At 37.2% G+C, this 16,052-nt stretch overlaps 1 protein-coding gene across 3 annotated transcripts in view; it reads left to right on the plus strand.

Moving 5' to 3' along the window:
- KHDRBS2 (KH RNA binding domain containing, signal transduction associated 2) overlaps positions 1–16,052 on the plus strand; it is a 636,753-nt gene that overhangs the window by 607,777 nt on the left and 12,924 nt on the right. For 2 of the 3 annotated variants that reach the window (XR_010070438.1, XR_010070437.1), the window contains exons 11-12: positions 8,107–8,311; positions 14,410–14,514. The gene's annotated coding sequence lies outside the window, so the exon portion shown is untranslated. The remainder of the gene's footprint in view (positions 1–8,106; positions 8,312–14,409; positions 14,515–16,052) is intronic. The other variant, XR_010070439.1, reaches the window with a different exon arrangement.

The raw sequence follows: 16,052 nt of genomic DNA on the forward strand, positions 1-16,052 counted from the left end.
GCATTGTCACCTGCTGGAGCAGCACCCACGGAGCTGCATCACCGGGGACAAAGTCCTGGAAAAGTAACAGATGAGGAAAAATTGCACTACTGGACTGTTTTGTCTAGCAGAGTTGTTGCATGTATTCAAGAGCCATCCTAACTGAAGAAATTAGATATCCCTAGAGAAGCAACCTTCGTCAGAAAATGAAGTAGCACCATGTAACTCTTTCTTTCCTATACAGCTTATCTTATGCTCATTAAACACGAAGATCTTAAATCTTCGTATGAATAAATGAAGAACCTTAGGAAGTACAGCATACCTGACCTCACCTCAAAGGACACTGACAATGTTTTTCTAGCTCAATGAGGTCCTCAACCTCCATTCAGAATAACAGAGCTATAGCCATGAAGCGAGGAGATATTCCTTACTGCACATGCCCCATTTGGTCTATAACCCAGCAATAATTACTCCATTACACCTGAACATGTGCTGACTTCTAAACTGAGTAACACCAATGTTAGTGGAAGTGAGCAAGCGCATGCAAAACAGATCGCGGTGTCTACGGTAGCTCTGAAGGAAGGGACGTGAAGAGCTGGTCACTAAACACGGCAGTCTGGAAGAGTCTGTGCCTCCCAATTGCGAGGGAGCTGCCAGGCTGCACCCAGGACTAAGGGACTGAGCTGAGTATCTGTAATTTAGTAAAGCAACCAAATTACCATTAGAATCACAATAATGAACATATATGAGTGTGTAAATTAAAAGGCTTAACATTTTATCATGAGAATATGGATTTATGGTGGTCCTCGTGAAATATCATCCAGGTTTATTATCTGAAGATTAAAATCAAGGACAAGTAAACAATTTATTTTGTTCAAATAAAAACCAATTTGGTCTATATTAGTGGTGTATTTCCTTCATGTTTACCAGTAGGAGTGTTGTTTCGTGCACTGTCTTTCTAGAAGTCCAAAGTTTTGTGAGAGTCAAATAATGCAGTTGCAAAATTATAAATGGTGATGAAGGAGAGTCATAGAATACACTAGAAAAAGTCTTTATTAACGTCTGAAAGAGAAATATGGTCCTTTAAGGAAGCAAAGTCCTAGAAAGTATTCCATATTGTATTATATTAACTTGCCAAAGCAAGTTAAGTCAAGAACATATAAAAAGTAAATAGGGACGTCACTGGATATCAATGTTCTCCTACTTAGAGATACCTCATGCTCTGTAAAGCTTACTGGTACCTTTTCTTTCTTTTATGGAAAAATACTATCTCAAATGAAAAGATAGCTGAGAAACTCTACCTGAATTTCTTAAGCAGCTACATATTTGGACAGAAAAATTGTTTTCCTGTAATATTGTGAAACAAATACCAAATCTAAACAAAATTATTATCTCCCTACAGAATCTATTTGCTAACAACTTTCTAGCAGAGATATTAAAGAAAATAGTATTTTTTTTTCCATGAGGATTTCTGAATTACTTTATAATGCTGTAGAACTTCAGAAAATGGATCAAGATTACAAGAAGATAAAGTAGTTTGGGAAAAATAGTCACACGGTCAAAATCATAGAACAGGTTATAAATGTATCCTATGTGACAAAGAACCCACTTATCCCTACATCAGAACATTTGTATTTTTAGGGTTCAGGAGGGCAGAGTTCATTTGTAGCAGCATTTTATCAAGGTAGGAATCAAAAAATATTTAATTTTACTAAGAAATTACAAAGTTTTTACAAAAAAAACCCCAGTAATTTGAGTTTACAATAATTGAGAAGGCTGTCTGTAATTAAAGATATGTCAAAAGAATGAAGATCATATTTGTTATTGTTTCAAGTCACCCTCTGATGTCAACAGACTAACCAAGGTACAAAAAGAACCCTAACTGATAAGTAAAATCACAAGAAAATTGGAAAAATATTTGCTAAACAGATAAAAAAGGCTAACATCTTCTTAAGTTCCTTGTCCTCCGTTAAAAACTTCAATGCACTGTGTGACCTCCATCAGTTATTAGAATCCAAGAGTTACCAAAAAAAGTATCATATGTTGCTGATTAGACTGCATTAGTCTATGGAGGCTGAAAAGGCACACAGGTAACTTCCTCAGACCAAATATGCCTTCAAAGATGATCACCATCTTCCACTCTGTTGTTAGCTAATTACGTTTTTCTAGTCATTATTATTGCTCATTGGGACCTGACTGACGGAAACCTTTGAAATCATTAAGCCTTTCCTTTTTCTTCAGTTGGTTTTGTTTCTGGTCCTCTAGGTTAGATGCTAACATTCATTTGGAGACATTAAGGAAAATGATTCCCACTGAAAGATTTGCTGATCTACGTAGTTATTAGACAAATTATGAGCTTTGCTCATGAATATGCTGATAACTTCCAGCGAAGACATGCTGCATACAGGATTTATTTTCTGAAACAGTGGAATCTGAAGGTGAACTGTAGCTCCCAGTATGAGTAAAGGAAAGATTTTCTGTTTTTTCACTATCTCTGGTTGACTAAGTAATTTATATTATAACTCATTTTAAAAATGTTGAAATACATCTCTAAATCACGCGCATCTGGAACAAAGTCTCATTCTCAAACAGACGCAATCTGTCATCTTAAGTATAAGAAATGCAGATTTCTAAACTTCTACTAAAAACGTGTCACTGTTTTGAAGGTTTGTTTTCCTTATAGAAATCCTAATAAAGGGCTGTGTTTAGTACTTAGTGAAAGACATAAATGCCTCCTTTCCTAAAATAATTGAATTAATTTTGAAATCTAGCATGCTTTACCAGAGAATAGCAAGATTTATTGAGAAAGCAATTTCAGGCTTTCATGTTTCAAATCTGTAAATCAGAAAGAAGGTTTGGTGAAGGAGGAACGCACCCATGCTGTAATGGTATAGGTCATCATTCACATATTCAAAGGGTAAAAAAAAAATGAAAGAAAAGGCTGTGTAGTTGATTTTATAAACCCTGTGTATGCCCATAGAATTTTTCAAAATGCGGTTTAGAAACAATGAGAACTTTCTGATATCTTTTAGCAACATTTGGGTGTACAAGTAGGATAGTGGAAGTGCTTGAGTGCCCTGATAAGAGTAGGATTAATTCTGAAAACAATGTTTCTTGATTCTTCATGTTGCTGGTGTACCCTATGGATGTAACTGAGGTATAGTTTCCTGTTATACAGTGTTATTATGAAGTGTGAGAATACCTGCTTATATCATGTCTGCCACTGTTCTTGCCACGCGGGATGCAGTAGCTGATGGCGGATGGCTTACTCGCAGGAAAACAGTGAATACCTTCGTTATATGCCTTTGCGTTACAGGACCTTCACACTGTGTTACCACTAACAAGGCAGAGGTGCAAACTGCTGAGCTGCTCATTTATAGAATCATAGCATCACAGAATCATAGAATTCTATTATTCTAATTATATTCTTATAACTTCTTAGCATTCTAGGTGGGGTTTTTTTCCTTTACTTCTGCACAGTAAACAGACCAAAATGTGCAGCTATTTTGTATCATGGTTTACTATATTCACTTATGACTCCATATTCATTGCTCAGCTAATAACTCATTGCATTTCTTCTTGAACTTTATAACAATCCTGTACAACCATTGGCAAAATTCAGTGGAAAGGGCTTGCCCATTCTTTCTTTTTATTTTTTTTTCCTTTTGGTTCCTCTTCTTCACAGAAGAACATAATTGTTCATATATCTACTTTAGCTGAAAAGATAATCAAGAACACTCTCATTCAAACGAAATGCTGCTATTCTCTGATAATATATGACTTCAGCTTAGTATTCTCAGAGAATTTAAAATTGATAAGGTTCTTTTTTTTATTCTGCATCGTATTTTGAGCATCACATACCTTTTTAATGCCTGTATTAGAATCCATGATGTAAAGATACAAACAACTGACAGGAATGCTCTATTATGTTGGATTGACATTAAGTAAAGTAGCTTTTTGACAGAGAATTCAGTCCTGCAGATTTTACTCAGATTTCATTCACTAAAAATACATGCTGACATCAAGTAATGAAAAGGGAATATGAAATTCAGAGTTTAATCTGCGGTCATTTTTATAATTTAATTAAAGTCAAACAGAACACGTATCTGTTAAGGACTGGATTGTGTCATTCTAGCTGATGTCCTGCTTAGCAGATAGTGTGAAATAACCTTGACCCAGGAAGAGTACTTCAGTTACAGTACCAACATCATGATTCTACTTTTTATATCACCAAAACTAATTGTCCTATGTGCAAGAAGAATAATTAGTTGAAAGTGCTTGCTTGGGACTGTCACTGACTCCAAATCTCAACTTGGCAACCAAGTTCATCCATTTATGGTAGTCATCACTTAATTTTCATGGAGTGAGAACTAACAAATAGCTTTCTGAAGGAGACACAATACTTTACACAGTCTTTAATGACAGTGTTACTGAACCTAGTTGCAGATTTAAGGCAAAAGTGGGCTGCCCACTAGACTGTGAAGGCCTGTGGGATACATGCTTCGGGGAATCCAGTGCTCATTCAAAAGAAAGGAAGACAGCTATCTGTTAGTGTAACACCAGGAATACTGCAAAGCTCTTATAAAGCTTGAATAGCACCCACAGAACTTTAAAAAAAAATTGCTGCATAGAACTCAAAATGCTTACTGAAGGAAGCAGGTGTTTTAATCTCTGCCTTGTAATGGAGAATTAAAAAAACAGTGAAGCTGAATGATTTTGCTAAGGTCACTCAGCAGGTCAAAAAGATGTAATAAAGTGTAATTAGCAAAGCAACAGGCGAGGGTAAGAAGTTGCATCAGGAAATGAAACACGGGATTTATGCAGAGCTGATTTGTTTTGAGAACTGAACTCGATTGTCCACGGTGCAGATATATTATCATCACCTGAGGCCTGCTGGGCTTTACAAGGCAAGTGGTTGAAGCAGCTGGCAGAATTTGTGCATGTAGTGAGCATACATACATATGCAAAATTTACATTGAAGAAGCCTGTTATTATCTTTTTCCATTTGCATTATAGCTGTATTTTTCTGTATCTGCATCACCTGTTGCCATGGTCAGTTTCTCATGCTGTATGTCTTTGATGAACAGGAAATACGTCTCTAAACACTGATAAGGGCTTGAGACTCCTGATAATACCCGATGCCTCCCCTGTAGCGCTCAGCCCAATAAGATTGGACCTAAAAACCTATATATTGTTAAACTTTATAGTGCTTACAGTTCTAGAATTAACAGTTCTATTTTAGACCATTTTAGGGATAATTTTAGACACAGAGTTGGGGTTTTTTTCTGCTTTGGAGACTACTTAGCTAGATTAATGGAAATAAGATACCTGGCTTTGTGATCCATAGTCAACCAAAAATAACCCTCATGTATTTAAGTATCTAGAAATCAGTTTTGTTTTTATAATATAAAATAATTTTTATATCAGGTTCTTCATCTGGACTTATTTGGATGACTCATTTTCATTCTCAGCTCTCTCAGATAAAATACAGAACATGAGCTACACAACTTCAATCTGTCATGTCTCCATTTGTTTCGTTATTTTGTAAATGTACTATTGGCAGGGCTGGTAATACTATCTAGCATTAAGATCACCAGTACTTTCTATAAATGCAACTGTGTCTACTTCAAATTAAATTTTCCATGATGGGTGGTGTCTGCTCAATCCAAGGATTTCGGACAAAATGCCAAGAAGTTCAGGAAAATACAAGACGTTGGTCATTTACAAAATAAGAAAAGTTCCTCTTTTATCAGCAAATGTCTATGAAAGTATATTGCAAAATACGTGTCACAGTACACTCTAGTGCTGTTTTCTCATGCATGAGAGTGTAAGAACAGCTTTCTTTTTTCAGACCATGAATCTCTCCTGACCAGTAGCTTATTTCTATCAGATACAGAAATGGGTGCTTGGGGTGCATGGTGGAGGGGCATAGGAGAGGTAGGAGCTCTATCTGTATTAGCAAAATAAGCAACACCAGAACGACCCTATCTCAGACTTGTCTTCCCAGTGCCCATATTTTTAACTCTTGCCTAACGTACGAATAGACAGCTGTGATAATGTATATGGGTTGTGCGCCCAAGTAGGCTCTTATTTGTAGAACTACTGGCTGACATTCCCAGGTGCTGGGGTCTGTGCAATGAATTGGGTTACAAGAAAAGAGGTTATAAAAGGAATGGACTATATTCTCCTTCGGCATCTCAAGCAGCAGAGTTTTGTGTGAGGGTGGGCAAATTGCTCAAAGTAAAAGCCCGCTAATGCTGTATTTTTTGTGATCTTGGGGTCTTATAGAAAATCCTGGGATCTGATTTTCATCAGAATTGCAAGTGGCAGCATCAGGAGTTGTGCTTGACTATGCAAAGGGTTATTTAAGGTTAGGTATTTAAAAAATCAAGCCTTGGATTTCCCAGGTTATGTAACTGTGATCTACGGTTAGTTTTAACTCAGAAATATAATAATAAAAATTAATCACACTGATGAGGTATTCACATACTATAGCCACAAGTGGCAAAGAAAGCCAACGTCGAAATTCACATTTTGTCAAGAAAAATTAACGATTTACATAGAGTTAAGCGAATTAATAAAGGAACAACACATTGAATAATGAGGATAAAAGAAATACTGAATAGACGTTCTTTCAGTGCCCTTTCTTATGCATTAAATCAAGCAGAGAGAAAAAATTAACTCAACCATTGTAAAGACTACATCAAATGTATATGTGAAAGGAACTGAATTAGGGTTTCACTGGCTGATAATTTATATTTCTCTAACTTCAGAGCACTTGGCTTAATTTAACCATTTCTTTTGTCTCCAAGTTTATGGAAGGGTTTACACAGTTTGCAAATTGAAGGTTCCTGCAATTTGTAACAGGAACTTGCTTTTTCTGGGGGGAATTCCCCTGAGGGTCCCAGAAATGACTTTTTGATGCTTTCATGAAAATCTATTTGTTTTGGAGAATATCATGAGATATCCAAAAAGTTGCCTTTTGCCAACTCAGTAAACTTGCTAAAAGCTATACAAAAATGTCTATATTCCCCTACCCTACTGATCAGATTTTTTTTTTCTTTTATGGGAAGTTACCCTAGTGTTGCATTTGGGGAAATATTGAGCATATTCATCACCTAGCTTCAAATACCTAGCTTTTGACACTATAGGCAGATAGGGTACATGCAGTGGAGTGGTTTTTGCTTACAGAAAATAATTCAGAGTACCTAAACCAGGTACTCTAAAACACTATCTGGGTGTACCTTCTCTCCATTGGCTGCTTGAAGAGACTAACTAATACTGTTTAAAAAATACCTCACTCTTCAGCCTTCAAATTATCTCTCAATCCATTGACTTCAGTGAGAACTGATTTTAATTAATCTCTCTCATAGACCTGATTATGTTAATATCAAGGAACGAAACACAACTTCAACCCAACCTGTTCTCGCAAGTTCCCATTCTCATCCATGCCAGCACTCAGAAGTAATTTGCTCAGGATGAATATAATTACTCTGCTGTATTATCTGCATAAAGAATGTTGGTGTTCATAAAATTCACTGCCACAAACCTCCTATGTATGGACCATGAGCCTTCATCTCAAGTAGATGATTGCCCGTGGAAAAAAGGTATTGAAGGCAGGCCTTCTTAAATTTGTAGCATTATAAAAAGTAAGAAGTGAGAAAGCTAGGCTAAAATGATGTCATTGAAATTCCATACAGTAACTTTACCTAAAAAAGTTCAAAAAGTTAAAAAAAACAAACTAGAAATGCCAGTATCTAGATTGTTTCCTTTCCTCATTTTTGCTCTGTTGTGTACATTTATTATTTTAGAGACCCTAAGCAGATGATCACATGCTCTTCCATTCTACTTTTATGTCTTGCAGGGAATGGGAATGTGTCAGAACTGTGTAGCAAATTACGTTGTTATTTTTTTGTAACTGCTTTGTCTCATGGCTTGCAGAATTTGGAAGGTGATGTCTTCCAAGAGATTTCTGTCATCCAGACTAATCTCGTGTCACAGAGATGCTGTGTGAATCTATATAAGCTAAAATTATTTAAGCTAAAATTTTAAGCTAAAATATTAGTGTGACAACTAATTTTGTGCTCTTCATTGAATATGTCTGCCCAACTTTATCTTGATTTTCAGATTTTTGGAGCCCTTAGGGAAGTACTGTACCTTTTGAACGGCATTCGGGAAATTGAGAGGGTTCAACGTTATTTGCAATAAATCAGGGGGATCTGAAGGACGGAGACTCAGGTTGGGACCCTCCACAGCCCTGAGTTCTGGACCTGCCATTACCTCTTTAGGACATGTCGGCACTCAAACTCACAGTGATCTTACAATGTATCAGGTGAGATGTGGTATTTGTCTATATGTTTTTAGTTTATGTCAAGTGTGAGATAATTACAGCTTACCTCAGTCTGCAAAAAATGGGATTGTTTTAAGCTAGATGACCCTATTTTTGCCATTGGAAGAAAGCTCATACACAAATACCCATGACACATGTTACTTTGTGACAGGATAGTTTGAGAATGTATCTATGTTCTTATGCTCTCTTTCTGTGGTAAAGAAATATAATATTTAATCATCTTTCTCACTGAAATAACATAAAAATAATCAAAATGTATTTGTGCAGTGTGTTGAGCATAGAAATATTCTTATAAAATGCCCGATATTTGGAGAAATCATCTCCCCTTAGGATGATCTAACTCATTGTGATGGTCATGTTGAAAGCAAATTTTGCAGATTCTGCAGTTTTTTGCTCTGTTATCCAATTGTTCACGTAGAAAAATCTTCATGAGCGGTTGTGAACATACACTTAATAATGTTTGTAAGGTTCAGTTACTGTAGCATTGTTGCTACAAACTATGGACAGTGAAAACCTGTAAGAAAGCAAATAAATCTACACCAGTGGACGTTTGGATGGAGGACAGTAAACAAAAAAGTCGTTAGTGTTTAAGAAAGATACAAATGTTTAATTCAGTCTCATATCCAGAATGAGTTAGGTCTTGCGGAGAGAAGGGTAGCAAGGGGTCATCTAAATAAAGTCTACGTCCTGTTGTATATACTAAAGGACATCATCTAGTCATATTGGAAAGTATAAATCTAATTTTTCCTAAAACTTCCAAGCTAAATACTTATGTGGAAGTTGTATTTTTCTTTAATAAGCTTATTTATAGCAATATGTCATATAAAAAGACAGTTATTGCATGTAGTTATTAGAAACGAACTTGTTTCTTCAGCAAACAGCATGTAAAACATTTTCAGCCTTTGTTGACGGTAGCTAGCAACATCCAGAAGGTTTCAGGTAACCAGCAAAAGTTGTATCAATTGCTAATGTGTGGTTACTCTACGGCTGCTCTGGCACATTACATACAGTGGCAGTAGAAATACCTGCCTCAATCCTGGACACACCATCACTTCCCTTACCTCTGGTGCAACCCCAGTCCTTCCCTTGCTCCTTCTGACTCTACATCAGAAAACAGACCTGAAGCTTAGTCTCCTGTACTGCAGAACAGCATGAAGTCCTCTTACAGGACTCCATTCCTTTTCATCACGTGTTCTGAAAGTGCTGACACTTTTTTGCCCATGACATTTTTGGATCTGCTCTCTGAAAAAAAAAAAAAAAAAAAAAAAATCATGGCGATAAAACTATGCCTTGCTTTAGATTTAGATTTTTCTCTACAGAGAAAGAGCTAAAAGAATATGGCCAAAAGCTATTCAAATCTAACACGCCTCTAGACTTGAGAAAAAAATCAGTGTATTTTCCAAGATTCCTCCTCCTAGCTAGAGCTGGAAATAAACACTAGGTCATAGTACTCACACTCGAGTTCTAGTAGGCTGTGAGTGAGATAAAGAAATGGGTGAAGATATGCAGGTTTCTTCGGGGTTTACTTAGATTATAGTTAAGTGTGTTACCACTTTGTAAATAGTAATCTAGGGCTTTTAGAAATGTTTTTCACATTACAACAATGTGGAATAAGAATATTGATGCCTCTATTATTATTTGTGCTTTGCACATAGCAAATTGAAGGAGAAGGGGGAAGTTGTTCGCTCTGTATCACACAGAATGCTATTCATCACAAACAAAATACCTTTACTTATAACCCAATCTCCTAACCGTTGGACTACGTTTCCTAAAATGGCTTAAAAGTGACACTTGGAAGTAGGTGATCATTTTCCTTCTTTGCCCAAAGAAAATGACTTAATGTTCTTGGAAACTCAAACTAGTGATTCCTTTTGGCTTGATAACTTCAGGTTTTAATAAGTGAAAAAGTGTTTCAAGAGGGTGGAAGACCCCACTTGTATTTCTAGGTGGTGAACAGAAATCTGTGGAGGAAGAAAAGGAAGTCTGACTTTTCCCCATCCTGAGCAAGCCACAACTTCATAGTAAAATACTAAGGGTCATCTGCTTCCATGCCTTCCTTTGCATTTTTTGACTTTCTTGGCTTTCAGCTGCGTGTCTATGTGCATATATAATCAATTCAAGTCCAAAGGGCAATGTAGCCCTTCTTCATGTGTGTCAAAACCAAGTGGGATGAAATGCCCTCTGTTGAGAAAATGAGACCAGCTGCCTAGCGTAGATTATGTAGCTGTCTTTTAGATAATTAAAGTTGGGTGAAATTAATCCCAACCTCAATAATTAAACTTTTAAGGAACAGAATTTTAAATTTCAGTTGTGGGACATACTTACACTAAAAGCTACAGATTGTGTATATCATATCATATCATTAATTAAATTGTGTAGAGCCGCGGGAACACAAGGCTTGACACATATTCTTGTCCTTGGAGTTTGGGGTAAGCCTGTTCTGTGCCCAAGGCGCTGCTGTGGAGCAAGAGGTTGAAAAGTAGGCATACAGAAGCACAGCCCAGGGCACAAGAGCTTTGCTGTAACAGAACAGACATTCCGTGCCTTCCCTTTGAGCTCCCTTTGAGCAGCATTCACCCCATGGAAACTGGCCTGTGGAGATTCCCCGAAGTGGATTTCCTGTGCTATAAACTTTGCTAGTTCTTTCCTCTGGTAACTTTGTTGTTGAATTGCTTGTTTATTAAAGAAATAGGATTTGCTTAGGAGAAGGCACTTCTGTTGATAACCCTCAACATTTTCAAAAGATAGATTAGGAACTTCCATTTGTATCTGAGCAATGAAGATATACGTTTGTTCTCATAAGTGCTGAAAGCCCTCATCGTTCACTAGCCTCAGCTTCAGGTTCTCCAAGATCAGAACCCATCACTGGCACACAAGATCTAAATATCATCACCCAAACCACTTTTTTGTAACTACTTATCTTGCACCTTTATACAGATACTGTGGAAATTAATATATTGCAGATTTTGAGACAGCCAGCTGGTATTAATGAAAGCCAGAGAGGTACTGAAGATGCATATATTACACTGATATTTCACTAGTAGCTTGAATTGCAGCTGGAGTGAGCCTACTTTATTTTTCTAAAAGCATCCCTAGTGACTGAGATGTGTTGCTGTACTCATGCAACATAGTGATGATCTATGAAAACAGGTAAGCAAAAAAGAAGATAAATTCTGTAAGTATACACATTTTTCTAAAGGCAGGTAGAATTAAATGTTGGAGAATATTCAGCCTGAATATAAGACACTGTGGTCCATACTAGTAATAAGTACATTAAGTTGTTAGTTAATCATAGATCTTACTGGTGAGCTCTCTAGCTATATCTGGTACCACTCTGCAGCATGTAGGTTTGGGTGACGAAGCACTCCTTGTAACACTGATACAGAGACAAATGTTCAGTGAGGGCTGAATCTAGCCTTTAGGCTGTGCCCTGAACTCTCTTTCCTATCAAAGTCAAATATTATTTTTAGCTTTTATTGACCTGACCAGCTGCCTCCACTCAGCATTAGTTTCTGGTCAAATGCACTTCTCCCCTTCTATGTCTACGCTGACCGGCCAAAGAAGCTGTGTTCTTCAGACATGAAATGGATTTTTATTACTGAGGTCCACAGTGCAGATCATTGGAAGTTACGTAATAATGTGAAAGGACATATAATTGAAAGGCTGTCAGAAGATAAAAGCGTATCAAGCTTCCCAGAGCGCTCGCATTGCAACTCATGGAGTCGGATGACATTGAAAGAGCAATTCAGTGTTTAATGCATGCACCTCTGGTGGCTGTGCTCTTCCACAGTGCTGGCTGATGAAGTATCAATCACAAAGTCTGTAGCATAGAATTTAATACAGGAGTTTTCCATTAAAGAAGTTAGCTGTTGCAGTTCACAGTAACTTTCTTTCTAGCTCAACTTACCTGCCGAGGACACGGTACTTTGTCCTTAAGTAGGCAGGATTGCTGTCATCTTATTCCCACTGGAGCAGAGAGGAAGTAGAGTGTGAGTACATATGGGGCAACGCACAAGTGAGTGACTGCAACAGAGGCAGGTATTATTATTGTGTTGGGTTTTTTAAATGTCAAGCAATAATACATGAAAAATAAAAGGAAGTCTGTAACCATCCTGAAATTCTCCTAAATGTGCAGTAACACCATAAAAGATGCCTGTACTCACTACAAATAATAAAACTGTAGCATTACACTAATCAGATTCAAATCGGTTCAACTGCGTAATTTTCAGTGAAGAGGTGCTTAGGAACCACAAAATGAACTCCAGAATGAAAGGTTCATTGCTTCCTAATCAAAAGCAGTCAACTTTAAACACCAGACAGTCAGGTGGTAAGTTTGACATTTCTCAGCTGCGCTCTTGAAGGGAAGTTGCCAAGAAGCCTTGACAGCCTTTAAACTTCGCAGAACATTTTTTGCCTGTTTCTGAACGTGATGTTGATCTACAAAAAATCCTGGGAGGCTGGGAGGAGAGGCAGAGTAACAGCAGTTCGATTAAAATATATTTGCAGCAATGAATGTCAAGCAGAGTTTATGGTGTGAAAACAATGTGTAGTTCCTGAAAAGAAATTTTCACCATCCGTCGTCTGGCTCTTTCTTGTCTAATTGTGTCCAGCTACTTTGGGGGACTGAGGAGTGTCAATGATTAATTGCCTAGGTGTCAGAGAAGTACAGGCTTGTAATTCATCATTAAAAGCCAGAGATCAGGGTGTCTGAATTAAAATGGGAAGCTCTGAATGAATATATTACTGCTATATACAATTAGCAGCACAAGCCAGAAATCCTTTACTTTCATAATTCAGAACAATGGCAGCTCTCCAGTGAAAACATATTTATAGTAGTTTTACATTGCTCTCTACAGGCTTAGTACAAAAGGGAGAGACACAAATAAATATGCACCAAGGCAGTAACGGACAAACCTGTCTTTGAACTGTTCTTTCCTTTTAATCAGCATGAACTCTGCTAAATAGGGGAAAATTATGAGTAGGGGGCGAGCATCTAAGTTACTGAGGGCAAATCACTCTTGGGGGAATAGCTTTGCAAATTGAGCCGCACAGTCTGACCTTTATGTGACTTGGGATGAACAGGTCTTCTCTGTTTTAGCCCAGCATGAACAGCAATTGCAAGGCAGCCAACCTGAAGTCACTCAACCATCTTTTCCTCCATGAAGGTCTGATTTCCCCTCCTTTGGCGATTATACCATTGTCCTGGACGAGTTCTCTAACGCTGACTAATGTCTTCTATTTCACACCCTCAAGTGTGAGACCCTATAGGTATTTTAGTAATTTTTGGTATTGGTTGAAGTCCTGTTAAGCTTCTGAGGTTCTTAAATTGCTTCTTGGAGTTTATTTGTCTTGTAACTTAGGTTATAAAAGTAGCACCATAAACATTAATTGAACACCCATTAAGCAGTATGGCTGTTTGTTTTGGGTTGATAGAGGACATAAAGCTTCATACCCTGTGGTGGAAAACAATTAGATCTGATGATGAACACGCTATTAAATATACCATTTCCAGACTTCTATCAGTTTAACTTTAGAAAATAGCAACCAGCTGTAGCCAAAGCATGCAAAAGTGATAGGAAGTCATATTTTAATTGTCATGTCATAGCCTGTTATAAATATTGTCGTTTCTAATGTTTTATGCTAATGACAGTGACTAATGGTAGTCATTATCTCCATTCATTCTCATAAAAAATTTCCTCAAGAGAGGACGATCATAACTAGAATGCTGTTTAAAATTAAACTGTGTTTTTCTAAAATAGAGAACATAAAAAACATTTAAATACCAAGAGGTTGGCTAGCTAATTTATTTTGTTTTGAGTGTGCTTGACAACTACAGCTGTTGTTAATTGTGCCATGAGTTGAACGGATATTCCTTTTAGAAATGTTTTTGGGATACTAATGTGTATACATGTCATGTCTTCGTATGGTCTCTGCAGAGTGGGGTAAAAGGTGAACCTCACAGCAGGATACCTGTGGCCAAAAAAAAAAAGTGACGCTGCCCCTGTAAAGCCTTAATATTAAGAACATTGAATTTCCTCATCCATTTCTTATTTCAGTTATGAATTCTGCTTACTTGACAGGTACAGAGTACTTCATTATGTGCACGAACAGAAATGCTTAAATGGATGAAGCAGCTATTTACGTCTGATAGGAGCTAAGTGGGACACTAAATTAATGCCAAACAAGTGAGTGCTCATTTTAGTTTCATTATAAATGGCTGCAGCACAGCAGTAATGTGTTGACTCTCATGTGCTGACAAGTTCTATATTTCTTACAAACTTCCTTTAGAGCTCAATGTGGAAAGACAAATTCACACTCTGCATGATGAAATTAGCAGCAGATGCATTAATAATTGAATAAGGATCTCTGGAGACACACCATAGTTCAGCAGGAGAGTTGGTGACTGGCTGGTTTTAACTAGAGGCTTTTGCCATATACATATATATATATAAAAAAATAAAAAAAAATATATGTGCACTTACATAAGCCCCGAGTTAAAAGCTGGTGCCTGCACATAGCCTTTGGTATCAAATCCGCTTCCTGCTTTTAGAAGACCTTGCATAGTTACATTTGGCAGGTCCATGAGCAGATTGCCGACCATTAATCTGAGCAGTGTATGGCCTTGCTCATCCCTCCTTCCCCCGTGACTGTTCTCAGACTTACAGCCAAATTCAAGTCCCTTCTGAATTTGTCTCCAGACGATGATTGGAGTATGAGTGACTGAAAGATTTTCATTGTATTCAAGACTCTTGCCAGAGACCTCCGCATCTGAAGTTCCAATTGAGTTGAAACATTTTCCTGAAGTGCAAAACCCAGCTTCTCTCAGAGCAGTATCAACACACTGTACTGCCACCTTCGTTTCCATGCCAGGTTTGGGAAATAAAGGAGCTTGTGTATTTTGGACAATAGCAAAGAAAACAAGAGGATTGCTAGAAAAAATACTCGTTCTTTAAAGATACCACCAAGCCCATGATGCAAGTCCTAATACTTAACTTATGATCATTTCTCCCACCAAGTAATATTATGCTCAGAAGACACTGACAAAACAGTGTGACATCTCATAGACAGCAATACTACTGGGGTAAATTCTTATGGGTTTAAAATCAGCACTTTATTGCACGAGTGCCAAGAAAGTGGTAGCAATTTGAATAATCTGAGAATTTGTCCCAGGTAGAAGAAGAGTAGCAAAATTTAGCACACTGTAGCTAGATTAGCTCCACGTAGTTCTGAGCTCGACTGACTGTCCCTGCAGACTTCAGTCAGTAGTTTCCAGTTGCACGGGTTGAACTGACCTCTGTGTTTTGCTTTCCTCCAGTTACAGGTTATTTTATAAATCTCAGGATCTGGAAGACAGAAAAACTTAACACCAAAATATCTGTCAGTATATTTTCTGGACTTCCATCAGCTAAAGGAAAGCTAATTCTAATCTTAGTTTTTTTAATATATTGCAATATTTTGAATAAGCTATAATATGATTTAATGAAGTGGTACTGTCTTGAAAGCAGTGCTCATTAATATCAGTATGGAGTTCAATTCCTTCTCTTTAGATATGCAACTCTTTTTATTCAATAACAGTGGATATGTTATTTATTCAGTGAGAGTTTGGTATCAATCTTGTCCTAATCGAAATACTGGACTTGAAATCTTTTTAGTTTAAGAAACATTTAAACAGTTTCTGTTGTCACTTGAAATAGTGACAATAGATAAGTCCCAGAGATTCATA

This window comes from Chroicocephalus ridibundus, chromosome 3 (assembly GCF_963924245.1).
Source record: "Chroicocephalus ridibundus chromosome 3, bChrRid1.1, whole genome shotgun sequence".
Classification (NCBI taxonomy): Eukaryota; Metazoa; Chordata; class Aves; order Charadriiformes; family Laridae; genus Chroicocephalus; species Chroicocephalus ridibundus.